Source organism: Aethalodelphis obliquidens, unplaced genomic scaffold (assembly GCF_003676395.1).
Source record: "Aethalodelphis obliquidens isolate GAN/ISIS:26980383/991018 unplaced genomic scaffold, ASM367639v1 scaffold5, whole genome shotgun sequence".
NCBI lineage: Eukaryota > Metazoa > Chordata > Mammalia > Artiodactyla > Delphinidae > Aethalodelphis > Aethalodelphis obliquidens.
The window spans coordinates 73152300-73167174 of NW_020837949.1; positions in this window are offsets into that span (position 1 = coordinate 73152300).

The window sequence follows — 14875 nt, forward strand, 5'->3', positions numbered from 1 at the left end:
CGTGTGTACACACACACACACACACACACACACACACAGAAACCTGGCTAACTTCCACATTTCACTGAAACTCCCTTCAACTATCACCCCCTCACTATTACCCCCTCCTGGTAATTAATCTTCCTTGACCCTCTCCACTCCACCTCCTCTAGACTCACAAACCCAGGCATACTTCATGCTGAATTAGAGGACTTTCCTCTAGGCTCCTAAGGGGTTTTCTCTCTTATTACACTTCTTATATGGCATTACATTTATCTTTTTCTGTGTTCATTTCCCCCCAACCTCTCTCTTACTAACCTGTAAATTCTTGAAGGACAGAAACTGTATCTCGTTTACTTTTGGGTCTCCCAGCACCTAGCAAGGAGACCAGTGAGTGGTGACTGATTGACCAGATAAGTAAAATGAGTAAGTGAGTGAGTGAGTAGCTTGAACCCAATGATATTAGTCTGTGCAAACAGTAGTGCAGAAAATGACATGGTCCCTTCCTCTAGTACATTAATAACTCACTTGTCAGTCAGTTGATAGTATGGATCCTTTACATTTCTTATTGTTCTCTCACCAATAGCTACATAAAAATCCTTGGAATGTTCGGCCACAGTTGTAGAATTTGTATCTGTTACTATGACACTTCTGTTTTATTTCAGAATCTACTTCATTAAGTCCAAAATGAGTTAGTTTCAATACACAGTTTCCAGCTGAATGTTGCTCTAATAACAAAATTCATCAGACAGAGACATCCTTCAAAGGTACAAAGAGTTAACTGTGTAATTTTCTTAATAAGATGGAGAAGGCAGTGCATCATTTTTTCTAACTATGGCATGCTCTGTGACACCATGTAATTTTTGGGGTATCTATACTTTGCTTGGAGAAGAAAAAACAATACCTAGTTTCTTTTTAAGACTCTTTTTGCTGCCAAGAAAAAAATCATTTGCTCTGTCACAATTATGGCAATAAATCTTACAGTGAAGACATTTAATGATGGCTACAAAGCTTCCTTTATTTTACCTTACAGAGACAGGCTTTAAACTTAACTAACTTGGCATGTCAGGAAAAGCAAAAATGAATGTGTTTTAGTTTTACAAATGCCTGTTTGAGAAATATGTTGTTAAAAAAAAATACTTTTCTGGCCCCAAGTTTGCATGGGCTAGGATACGACTTCTGCCTTCTGTATATAATAAGTTTAATTACATTCAGAAGTGAAAGATTTAGACTTTTAGTTCTTGGGATATTGAAGTCATGGAAAAAGTTCGTCTAACTCGGTTGTTTTGGACTTATTTGTATCTTGAGGTTCCATGGGCTTTTAAATTTTTTAATTCATTTTAAATAGGAAATAGATGCTCAGAGTATAAAATTCAAAATGTCCCAAAGAGAATGTAATGAAATTCCCCTCCCACCCTGGGCTCCCCGCCTTACTTAACACCTTCCCCAAATCCATCCACTTATACCAGCTTCTTTTATATCATTTCAGAAGTGTTATATGCAAAGCAAATATAAACATGCAGTTTTCTTACTTAACAAATCTTTGAGATCATTCCATCTCAATACGTATTGCATTTGTTTTAACAGCTGCATAGAATTCCATCAGATGGACAAAGCATAATTTATAATCAGTTGCCTATTGATAAATGTTATTACAAATGACATCTCAGTACTTATCATTGGAACATGTGTCTTTCCACGTATGCGAAATTATACATGTAGCTTAAATTCATAGAAGAGGAATTGCTAGGTCAGAGGTTACGTATGCTTGTATCTTAATAAATATTGCAACCCACTTTCCTTAGGCATTACACCAGTTTATACCCCACGAACATAAGTGTGCCTGCACTTTCATATTCTCACCACAGAGTATATTCCCAAAACTGATTTTTGCCAAATGTAGAAGTTACGGAATGTTCCCAGATATTATAAAATATGGGAGAACTCTTATTTTTTCAAGATAGTCATTTGAAAAACTTTTTTAAATGGGAACATTTTCTTATTTAGAACATTTGAGCTAAATTTGATGACTGAGATAATCTGAAATGGTTTAATACTCATCAAAAAAAGGAATTTTCAAATTTTCTTTGTAGAGAATTCACACATGAGGGATCTGAAATATAAAGCAAAACAGAGGAAAGAGGACTTTGAAGTCTTTCCCCGGCTTCCTTTCTTCCCAGCCAAATCCAAATCCTCGTTACACTGGCTTGTCTTTACTCATAGCTCTCCTACCTTTTCTCCACTTAATAAAGAGACAATTTAGCTGAAGTTTTCTTTTTTCATAAGTGTGGTTGTTCAAAGTAGAGTGACTGGATAAAACCAAATGTCTTTGAAACTTAAGGACAAATTCAACTAATAAGAAACAGGACATTTATGCTTTCCTTTTAATCAGTTTACCAGATCATCTTCTATGCTAATTTTCTTTAGAGTTGAGTTTTTATTTATTTCCTTCTCTGCTTTCTTAGGAAAGAAACCTGTTCCCTGAATCTGCAGAGCTGACTTACATGCTCTTTTCTGAAGCAGAGCACAAATTAATGTAATCTTTTATTATATGCTAGTCACTGTCACTGTGGTTAAGTACAGCATAGCACAGATGCAGTGTTTTTTAAAGACACACACAAACACACATGAGCAGTGGTTTCTCTTTGAATATGGCAAGCTGTTCATTTTTTCACAACTGTAAAGAAGACAGTCAATTGTAACAAGTAAAATCCAAGTATCCATTTCATCTTCTCAAGTGAAAAGAGAGAGCAAAATTAAGTTAAAGCTAAAACTTCACTAAGATTCTTGTACTTGGCCATGCATCTATATCTGAGGAACATTTTAAAGACTATTTATGTTTGGCCATTCCAAAAATTGAAATACAAAATGGGGCACAGTGGGAGATCCAGCTCAGATAGTGTTACAAATTAATGCTTAAATATTATAGTTGGCCATAATAGGCTCTAAATTAAGGTTTACACTAAAACCAAAACAAAAAAATTAATTAAAAAGTAAAAAAAGCCAAGGAAAGTTTCAGTAGGTTTTTAGCACAAGTATCCCTTGATTTAAGCAAACTCAGTAGCAAAATCTTTAATAAAATTTATAAAGAAGTCAATTCGTTACACATAGCCTAAAGGACCAATTGCAAGTGCTGGTATTCTAGTTTTAGTTTTGCTATTGGTTAAAAATAATGTGTGCTGGGTGGTAAGCATATTGTGATGAAGTATACTATTACAGTTTGTTCTCTTAGATATATTTAATATTCTGTATACAAAAAAAGAGGCAAAGACTTTGGAGGGAACTGTTAGGCCAGAGTTGAGAGCAAAAGGAAGATTCCATTTATAAAACAGGCAAAACTTACAATACAGATAGAGCAGGAAAAATGCAATACAAAGCATGCCAAAGCACGATCCAAAAATGTGTTGGCAAGATTTCTGGAAGGAGGGTGGTGATGCAAGAGAAAGTTGAAGATACCAAACTGCCAAGAAAGAAAAAGGGCAAAGGGACATGTTGATAATGTGTGTTGCAATGTCAGGGCCCATAAATAGAAGGTGTTCCAAGAACATTTTTTAAATAATGCTAACAGCTCATCAAGGAGAGCTTATAGTTTGAATCTCTTTTTAGCTGGGGAATGACCTCTCAGTTCTAAAGCAGTGGTTCTTAAGTGTGGTCCCAGACCAGCATCATGGGCGTCCCTTTGGGGAACTTGTTAAAAATACAACACAGTGGGTTGAGGCCCAGAAATCTGCATTTTACAAATCTGCAGGGATTCTGATGAAGGCTCAAGTCTGGAGCCCACTTTTCCATAGACTGAAGCTATTGTCGCAGAGGTTCACAAGAATCGGGATGCCTCAGATGAGCCCCCTTAGCTTCCCATAAACTCTGTCTCCATGACCTGGTGGCATAAGATTATCTTTCTATATGGAGCAGGAAGAAACAAGCAGAGGAATATTCTCCATTCGTGGCATATTTTCAAAATCACAGTTCATAAATGAGTTTTGGTTTCTCACTGTCCCAGAAATCTGTTCTTTTTTATTGATTATTTTAATAGAAGTGAAAGGCTTTTTCTGCTATTTCAAAGGAATATTAACTATATCTATTTTCTCTTAATGATACTAGTGTGAGGCAAACTCTATAATGAACACAAATTCCATGTGGGAATCTTGGAAGATAGGTGTTTTCTAGATGGCAAAGCATTTTGGAAGTACTCTATTTATATGCCATAGAGACCACCATGGTTTTCCTATTGTTAGCTCATATAATCTTTACAATGATAGTTAATATTTATTGAGCATTTGCAGAGGCTAAGCATTGCATAGAGAAAAAACTTACTTAACCCTTAGGTTTATGAGGTAGGTGCTATTATAATTCTCATTTTATACGTGGTGGAACTGTAACTTAAAGAAGTTAAGTAACTTGTCTAAGATCATCCAGTTAAAAAATGTGTGGAAGAGAGGACCTCACTAGATCTGATGCCAGATCTTGTGCCATTAAATTTCCACAGTCTCTGCCTCCCTATGCCCTTTACCTGGATCCAGACAGTCCCCCAAGGTCTTCCTTCTTGATAGCTTCCACCACCCATTCTGTTCTGGGGTTTTGTTCACAACCAACGTCCACAAAGAGGTTGTGGTGTCTCACCATCCAAATAACCATTTTTCCCCATCTGTTCCTCTTCTTATACAGAACATAATTATGTAGGGCATATAGTTTTAAGGGCTTTATTGCCCTCATAATGAGAAAACCAGATATCTAAAGCTAACAAACATGGGAAAAGTAGCCTTTAAAAATTATATATATTATTATATTTAATAAATAGATGTCATACTATATTCAGTAAAATAAATTCCTATATTTAATTTTAAAATACGAATTTTAAAAATATATTACTAAGGTCTTAAAATCATGTTTTATCATCCCTGAATTCCTTACCATATTGTAAGATAAGTCCAAGGGAGTTTTTCTGGGTTTTGTGCATTTTGAGAGAAGGTGGGATGGAACAGGGGGAGGGGCAACAGGACCAGAGAAATAAGTAGGCATTCTCACATTGTAGCTTGTTCCCAGACTTCCTCACCATCCCTTTCTTCAGCATCACCACCAAGGCCTTCCTTCCTCTCAACTCCTCATCCAACTGCATCCCAATTCCTATCAATTGCATCTTCTAAGTAGCCCTGTATTTGGTGACTTCTTCCTGCTTCCGCTGCTACTGCCTTGAGTATCACCTGATGAAGTTTTTGACTTATTTACTGAAGGCAATAGAAATATACAGAAAGCATTTAAGGCAAGGAAGTGGCATAATCAGATATGAATTTTAGAGCCATCATTCAGACAGATATGCAGAAGACAGATCTGAAGGGAGAACAGGGGCAACGGGATGAATGAGATAGGCATGAATTAAAAGAAAGCATAAGAGCACTGAATACGGTGCCAACCTTAGTGTTGGTTTCTCTTCCTTCCCAGTTACAAGTTCATCTAATATTCATTGAGTAAATAGTTACTGAGCACTTACCAAATGAGAAATGTGTTGCTGGGCTATGGCAATACAACAGAGAAGAACACAGAACTCAAAAATACCTCCAGGTAGCTAATGCTTTGTGTTGTTGACTGCCATTACACCTTAACATGAATGAATGCTCTGAGAGACTATTTCAGTAAAGGAATGAAGAAAAAAGAGTATTCGTGTGTAGGTCACTGATTTGGGGATGAGGACACAGCACCAAGAGCGTAGAAGTAATGAAGACAAACTTCCCCTCTCTTGTGGTCTTAATTAGGTCTTCCCCTAGATAGAAGGGAGATAATTGGCCATTGGTTACCATTAAATAGAGACATGTATTCAAATTTTTGAAGTGTGCTGTCATCCAGCCTAGAGTAAGCTCAAGAATGAATAGAATATAGGTCAGCTAAATGTGAATTTGAAAGAAGGAAGACTAAAAGCTTAGCTCTAAAGAAATGTAGGTAGAAGCCTAGGTGAAAGGCTTGTCACCTCCAGGAGGGTCATGAGGTCGTGATGCTTGGGGGTGGGTAGTTATCCATAGGGAATCCAAGGATTACATGGTTGAAGAATTGTGGAAGAAAAACAACCATGGTTAGGGTGCTGTGAACAGAGCATTGGGCTTGGAAGCAATGAACCGAAGTTTGATTCCCTGCCTTGTCCTGCACAAGCTGTATGATCTTGAGCACATGAGGCAATCCTTCTGAGCCTGCTTTCCTATCTTTAAAACGGATACAATAACACGTATCCTATTCATACCACAGCATAATGTGAGAAGTCAAGATTAGAGTGAGAGGCTAATAAAATGCTATATTTTATTAGTTTTATCTTTATCTCATTATACTGTAAAACAAGGCACTTCAAATTATTTTTTAAGAGAAAGGATATCGACATATGACTAGAGTGATAGATACACAATATACATAGAAGAAATTATTACTATTATCCACTACTGTGTGTGCTAAAAATAGGGACCATGTCTTAAATCAGTTTTGAATCCCAAGAGTCTGGCACATAATCAGTTATCACTAAATGTTGGTTGGATGAATGAATGAAAGCCACACAGAACATGGAATGTTACTAATACTCCTAGGGCTGACTCTGGAGAAAGTATCAGTGGCCTTCCATATCTTTCTAGGGATGGAAAGATGGAGTCATAGAGTCTGTGTGACCTATTTTACAGTAGTTTAAAACTGGTAGGAAAAAAAAAAATGGTCGGGACTATACCTCAATCTTAATTTGCAGATTGCCCAGTTTCTTGCTACTCAAAGGATACTTCCAGAACAGTCCCAGTCTGCAAGCTGTTTGTTACTGGTCTGTGACAATGTAAGCAGAGAAATTGAGAGTAAGCATTTAGAAATGTTTACAGCAACTTGGCAGTGTGATTTTACATCTATTGAATCTGTTAAAAAGTTGGCTTGTGTTTTTTGTCTTTTAAATTATTTTTTTATTGATTCATTTTATTGTATGTTGCAGAAGAATTGGTACATGGCAGAGTGGGGTGAGGGCAGAATAGTCCTTCACTACAGGTAGTCTGAGAAACAATGGTCTGGTTTATTACCCTAGTGCTATCACTAATCTCTCCTTTCAAAAACTATCCGTGGAAATATTTAAGATATTGTATCAACTCTATGTTTTTATGATTTCTGTAAATTAAAATTGGTTTAAGAGCAGAGAATCAGATTTCGGTTTAGATAATGACCATTATGCTTAGTCCAGGGGGACTAGGGAGCTGGTATCTCATGGTACCATGGAAAAGGTCCAGAAGAGCCAAAATTTTACCCCAGTTCTTCCACCTGCTAATATCCTGGCCTTGGGTGAGGACAAGCTCTCCGAGACTATTTTCCTACTAGTAAAATGGGCACAGTTATTTCTGTGTTAAAGGATTTTGAAGCATAAATGGCTCCACAGAGGTTGCTCAGCACAGGATCTGGCACAGAGGGGAAACTAATTTTTGGTGTTATGACAGTTGTTTTGGCAGATCCTCTGGGGAAGGGGATCAGATCATTGGCCTCTGATGGCAGAAAACAGCACAGATCCTAGTAGACAGCTTAGGCTCAAATAGTTCTGACCGTGGCTGCTAGTGTAGACCGATGCTTCCAAGCTTTAATGGCATACGTAACACCTAGAAATCTTATTAAAGTGTAGTATTTAGTTGATCTGGGGCCAGAGAGTCTACATTTCTAAATAGCTTCTGGGTGAAATGGATTCTGCTAGTCCAAAGACAATACTTAGGGTAGCAGGGCCCTATACTCATGTTCCAATTTTAGCAGGTTAAATACCCAGAGGGCATGCTAGAGCGCACATTGCTGGGCCCTGTCCCAGAGTTTCTCATCTAGTAGGTCTTGAGTGTGCCCTGAAAATATGCAGCTCTAACAAGTAACACCAACATTAGGTGATGCCGTAGTTAATGGCTGGGGAACCACACTTTGAGAACCGTTGCCCTGGACCTTGAGGCAGAAATCTTGGCTTTTTCATTGACCTTAAACAAATGACCTGACTTCCCTCAGTTTCCTCATTTATAAAATGAGAATAAACTGCATGATTTGTAAGTATCCTTCTAGTTCTAAAATCTATCCATTCCTACTGGATTTTGTCTCAAAAGAAAGAAATATGCATTGGTAATTGTGAAATCACGTAAATACATTTTCAGCAATAGTGTTTCCTTCATTCAAAAATGACCATAGGGCTTCCCTGGTGGCGCAGTGGTTGAGAGTCCGCCTGCCGATGCAGGGGACACGGGTTCGTGCCCCGGTCCGGGAATATCCCACATGCCGTGGAGCGGCTGGGTCTGTGAGCCATGGCCGCTAAGCCTGCACGTCCGGAGCCTGTGCTCCGCAACGGGAGAGGCCACAACAGTGAGAGGCCCGCGTACCGCAAAAAAAAAAAAAAAGCATAATGACACAGATGTACTTATGAACACCTGTCATCAACTTTTTTGCCCTACTGGGATGTGGTAAGGCTAGGTGAGGACTGATTAAAAAAAAAAAAAAAAAAAGAACCATTGTTTTCAGAGCCTAGAAGACTTGATCCTTCTGCCTGCTGTCCTCAAGAAAAACCCAACAAAGAGCTCTTCTTTTTTGACTTAGAACATTCCAGGCTGGTCTTAATATTGTCATTTAGTGGCCAGAAACTATACTGAGCGCTTGATGTGGGTCATCTTATTTAGCCCTCATCACTCCTGTAAGAGGTAGTTATTAATCTCTTCTTTCTAATTAGAAAACGAAGACTCAGAGATTTAAAGTAAGTTACCCAGGATTACACAGTGGTAGTGATGGAGCTAAAATTAATTCCCAACCAGAGAGATGGCAGAGACCACACTCTTAACCCCTGAGCTACAAGGATGTAGAACAGAGAAGAGAAAAAAAAAAGAAGAGAGGAGGAGGCTGTTTGATGCTTTCAAGGTTGCTTATCTGTTTCCCCAACCCTGTCAATCCCTAATAATGGAGAATAGTGACCGAGTCAAAAACTACACTGAGTTTAAAGATCCCAAACACAAAAGAGTACGAATCTCTGATTTCAAGAACATTCTAAACTAATCTATGAGAACAGAAGTCAGAAGAGTGTTTAGCTCTGGGGGAGAATGGGGGAGTACGGAAAGAAGGGAACTTTCTAGGGTAATGAAAGTATCTGGGTAGTGGTCACAAGCGTGTAGATATATATACACATATATGTATATGCAAAAATTCACTAAGCTGCACATGTAAGATTTGTTCATTTTATTGCATGTTAATTCTACCTCAATAGAAAAGGTACCTGCAAGTAAAATGCATACACAGACACATATACATATGCCTACATTTTCTATTCAGCCATGTATTAATGACTCCTCACTTAGTCTCTATAGGTCAGTCAGAATTACCACCCCATTTCACAGATAGATTAAGCAAGGTAGAGAGAGAAATCTATAGGGCATGACTGATTTTCTAGTTCACAGTACTCTTCATAACTTGATATTAATTACAGAGACAACACGAGCTTTTATGCTTGTGGCTAGACACGTTTATAAAAAGGCAAAACTAGATGTAAAATGTATGGCCCCAAGCCATAAATTACACTCTTTTCACCAGTATGTGATTTTATGTAGTGTGTTCAGGATGATTCTAAAGGGATAGTTTTTTTCAGTGAACTGCTTTATTTGCTAATATTCAGTTCACCTGTACTTTTCTGATCTTGGCTTGTGACACTATGTCTCTTTATTTCTTTGTAAGGTAATAGAAGATAATTCCCTGAGAATCCCATTTGCTATGTCCATCCAGTAAGGTCACTTAATTTAGTGTCCTCATTAAGTGCCACTCTAAAGTTTAATAATTTTGTTGGCACCAGCACTCTCTCATTTCTCCCCCAATGTATTTTGTGTAATTTATTCCTGTTACAACTCATCCCCCTTCATCTGCCCATAAACTGCAGTCATGATATTTCATGATATTGCCAGCACCATATAATTTACAAATGGCCTCGCCTACCTAAAGGTCTGTTTAGAGAGAAAGAATAAATTGTTGCCGAGAAAGCTCAGGGAAACAAGTGGAATCGGGAAGTTTCATTAGCGAGAGCTCAAAGAAACAGATTTTTATAGTGGTAGTTTCTTATTCTTAGACAAGGAGCAGACACTTGTGGGGGGGAAGTAAAGCCGGCAGCTATTTTGTGTTCCTAATTAAATTGTTTGCCACCAGTAGCAAAATAGAATCTGCCACTATTAAACAGGCAACATCAAGGTGACTGGCACTGGCATCCTAAAAATATTTCAGTGCAAAGATTAGTAAGAACGATTCTCGGAGAAAGGACTGCAAACCTAAACAAACAAACAAAAAAGAAATGAATATCTCTGAAGTACTTTTTGTGCATGAGAGGTCTGCCTTGAATGTTGAAGTGAACAAAAGCCTAGAATTCACGGGAGGCAACATTTCTAACCTGTCCCATTGTATCCAGGTGTCAGGGTGATTCTGAAGAGTGGGTAATTCTCTAAGCTACAGAACAGGAATCTACTTCTCTCCCCGCACCTGGATGTACAGTTCCTATTAAATGTAACAGGAGTACAAACCATAAGAGAAAAAACCAGATCTGTCTCCTCTACTACATTAGAATTATGAACTGAATTTTCTATTCTCACTGCGTGGGGTTTCATTGAAAATAACTGTGTTATGTCTAAATGTACCGGAAAAATAGATTTCTTCATTACTGCAAACTCCTCCTTTTCATTTTCTGTTTTGGAATAGTGTAATTCTAGTGTTATTATAAAATATTTTTAAAATTATAATTTTTATAGAAAGCTTGAGAACTTGTGAGTCTGTCACAGCATTGAGAGAACGTATTTCCCCAGTAAAGATATCATTCTTTAAGGTATGCTTGTCTATTCATGTCATGACTGAGAAATAACGAACAAATAATACTAAGGTTTAACTGGTGTTTAGAGATTCTCATTTTAAAACACATTTAGATGCTTTAAGAATTAAATAATTCTCCTCCCCCCACCTTGAAATTACAGAATCAAGTGAGGGGGAAAAAATAAGGTGTACTTCCTATAATATTAAGATTTAAATCCTGTAAGATTTACTTCCTAATGCTGCTACCTGATTTCAGTTTCCAGAATAGCGGTAAGCCAAAAAAACCTCAAATAAACAAACAAAAAACACACCCTCATATTAACGTAGGAACCCGCTGGGGCTCCTAGCTGAAACTCAGGAGAGAATCTCACACACTCTCAAATCTCGGATCATTACTTTTCTTTAACATAAGGGGTATGATAGGGCTGAGAAATGTGATTTCTGCTGGCAGAAAAGAGAATGGGATCAGCTCCTTTTATGAACACAGGAAAAAGCCTGTATGATTTTAGAAACCTTCATGTGATTGAAGGTTAGTAAATTTTAGGAGATCTCTCTTTTAAACAATTTTGTACTATTCTTTGATAAGCCACTTCATTTGGCCATCTCAGGATACCAGTGGGGGGCTGGTATTTTTTCCTTGCTGAGTAAATGACATCACACAAGTGGCATACCCCAATAGCAGATCAAAGGAGCAGAGTCCACAGAGCCACGGGCACCTCTAGGATCTGGGAAAGCAGGGGGGAAAGAAAATGAGCATGCAAACTCCCTCTGGTTAGATGGCTTTCATTCGCTGGTGTTTGTTATTTTTATGTTTGTTTTTAAAGAAAGACGTGATCTGCCTTTGAGTTTCTGGAAATTAATGTAGGGTGGTTGTCTTCTTTGCGTGAGAAATGTGATGGTAAATGTCACTTCTCTCTGCATTCATGAAATGCTGGTATTAAGAAAATATATCATGATCCACAAAAATGTAGATTCTGATTTTGCTTTGTTAGCTGTTTCACATAAAAAAATGTTCATAAAGGTGTATACAGATAATTCTACATATGACTTCATAATCAGCCCTATGTGTGTTCTATTGAAAGACATATAGTACTTAAGAAGTACAGTGTATGCCTGTTTTCCTAAGAAAATTAGGGAGTGTATTTAATTAATGTTGAAATGCAATAGAATTCCTATGGAAGTACTTATGACATCCACATGCATACCAAATGAGTTCATTATGATCTGTGTTATTACAGTGAATACCAACTGAATTAATAATGCTGGGACACTCAGAATGAAGTGTTACCAAGTGCTGTAGTATAACAGATATGGTTAAATATTATATGATTAAAGTTATTATAAGCTGAGTCTCAATCGAAAGAAAGCAAAATTCCATCTCTCTTGCAGGGAGTTAGGAGTGGAATCAAACTGCTCTCTCTACGCGCTGTGATTCTTAACTTTGAACAGTCCCTTAAAGTATTTTCCCACGTACTATAATCAGTTAAACCTTGGTTCAAAGTGGCAGAGAAGGTGGGTGAGGGTGGGTGGAATACTGTGGTCGGGGGTGGGAGGTAGGTGGGGGGAGAAGCAACTGATATACCTCAAGAATTCAGAAAGTTGGAAGTGTATGTTTGATTTTCTGTACTTTGCATATTAAGAAAAGGAGTTTTCAGCTTAATTATTCTCCTCTAATGACAAGCTTATTAAAATAACTCTTTAATACACATTTCAGGACAGTGAGGTAATGATAAACAAGGATAGTTTCTTTAGTTTTCTAGCTGAAGTCCCACTTTTCTGTGTCAGACATTCCATAACAATTTCTAAAATAAATTATTTTAAATAATATATCCCAACTGTATTTGTGTAAATTATCGCTGCACATGCTGTTGTAGAAAAGCTGGGCTCTACATTTGCATTGTATTATTTATGCACTTAGATGTAATACATCGTAACAATTCATATCTATTATAGATTTAGTAAGATGTGAAGGCATAAGTGGATTTAATCAGACATGTAATTATTTTTATGCCTCCAACTCAAAAATATGCATAAATGAATTTATGGTTATTTGGCAATCAGTGAAAATGATCTTTATAAATGTTGAAACAGCTGCTGGCAAATATATTTGCAAAAGAAGGAAAACGGCACTTATCTTCTTGTCGGGTAAACGATAAAGGAATTATTGTTAGCTGTATGCAGTACTCTAGGTGTTAAATATTTGCCTCATCATCCTTAATATCACATAAACATACATTGAACAGAAGAAAACCTTCCATTTCTTTCCTTCTGTAATAATGGAGCACATTTTTTCATAAGAGGATTTTTAGAACACATCTGTATCATAAAAAGCTTTTTTTCTAAGTCTGAGCAGTTTCTGTCATGCTGTTTGACTTTTACATTCCCATTTATTCTATTATTTGTGGTATCATTCCAGTTCTTGAGATAGAATACTCTCATTTAAAATAGTGGGGCATGATAAGGCACACACTTCTGTCAAATATGTTGATTCTGGTGTCTATTCGGATTTCTCACTGTTGCTTTTACAATGGCTTTAAGACATTCGTAAAACTTCTCTGCCACAGAGTAAAATGCAATCCTTGTACTACCAGGTTATGATTACTTCATTGTGTTGAAGTGTCTAATAAATTACGTATCAGTAAATGTAGATCTTGGACAAATACCCCAAGAAAATCTAATTTTCCTGAAGTGCATCTTTTTTCATTCTTTCAAGTTTTCAGTTTAAATTTAGTGCCTTTGACTGGTGAAAAATTAATAGTCCCAGCACCTGAAATTTTCTCTATAACCTGTAGCAGAGAAAAAGTCTAGACCACTCCAATGTGTCAATTATGACCCTGATAGATTACCATATGAGGAATTATTTCATTTTTCTTGGATCAAATATAAAACAGCTATAATATATTTAAGTTGTACTGAAGCAGGCACACTGAAGACACTCCTGCACACAGTGCGAGGGCAGGCAACGTAAATAAAGCTGTCACTCCCTCTACAAGGTGAGCTTGGATTTGAGCAGGCATCTGGGTTTTATGCAAATGATGATTTCCAATGCTAACCATCTGGGTGATACTCAAATAGTAACATACCACTGACTTAAAAGTCACTTGCATCCGACTTTTGTAAATCACGGGGTACTCTTTCACTCAGGTGTGTTGTTTCAATGATCAGTAGCATTTCCAATAAATTATACACTGACCAGTTAGAAGAGCTTTTGCCTGTTTTTGGAGCGAACTCTGTGCAGACCTCGTCTGTCAGATGCTGCACTCCCAGCCCTCAGCCCCCTCGCCGAGTTTGCTGAGTTCCTTGGCAAACGACAGAGTGCCCTCTGTTGATGGAAAAAGGAATTCTCAGCGCAGGACACATGGAGAAGCTTTCTGATAAGAAGTTGCAAAGCTGCAATTAGCCGGTAAACATTTGTGACGGAAAAATCACATTTTAAACTATAAAAATATCGATTTAATGGACACTGACAGAGTACAAACTGTTGCAAATTCAGAGAGTTCAGAGGCAGTTGTAGGATTATATCTGTTTACACACACGCGCCCGTGAGCGCGCGCGCGCGCGCGCATACACACACACACACACACACACACACACATACACACTGCTAATTTTTCAGTTCCTACATACCTGGAAATGCTAGGTAGGATGACTTCTTTTTATTCTGTGTAGATGTTGATTTACCTACACACGCTTGTGTTTCCATTCAAATATTTCTGAAGCTGAATTGGAAACTTAGCATGAATAATAATGCTAAATGCTCAGGATCTATAATTTAAATAATTTTTAAAGTGAACAACTATAACAAATAACTCAAATGAACAGGGAGATTTCTAATTCCCTCAGGCTCAAGGAGGGACGGAGTTGTTTAGACAGAAAGCAAAACTGCAGAGAGCAGCCTCTAGTGCTGTCTCTGCAGGGTGAGAAAATTGGATAACCTGGTTCGCTGTTACGGCTTTCAAACGAAGTTCTAGTGAACCCTTATAAAACAGTAAACTTTATTGCAATTTTAAAGCAGTCCTTCACTGATGGGTACTCACCTCTTCATTTCTATATTTCCATTTACTTTGTATTCGAAGGTTGGGCGGGGTGGACTCAAATCTCA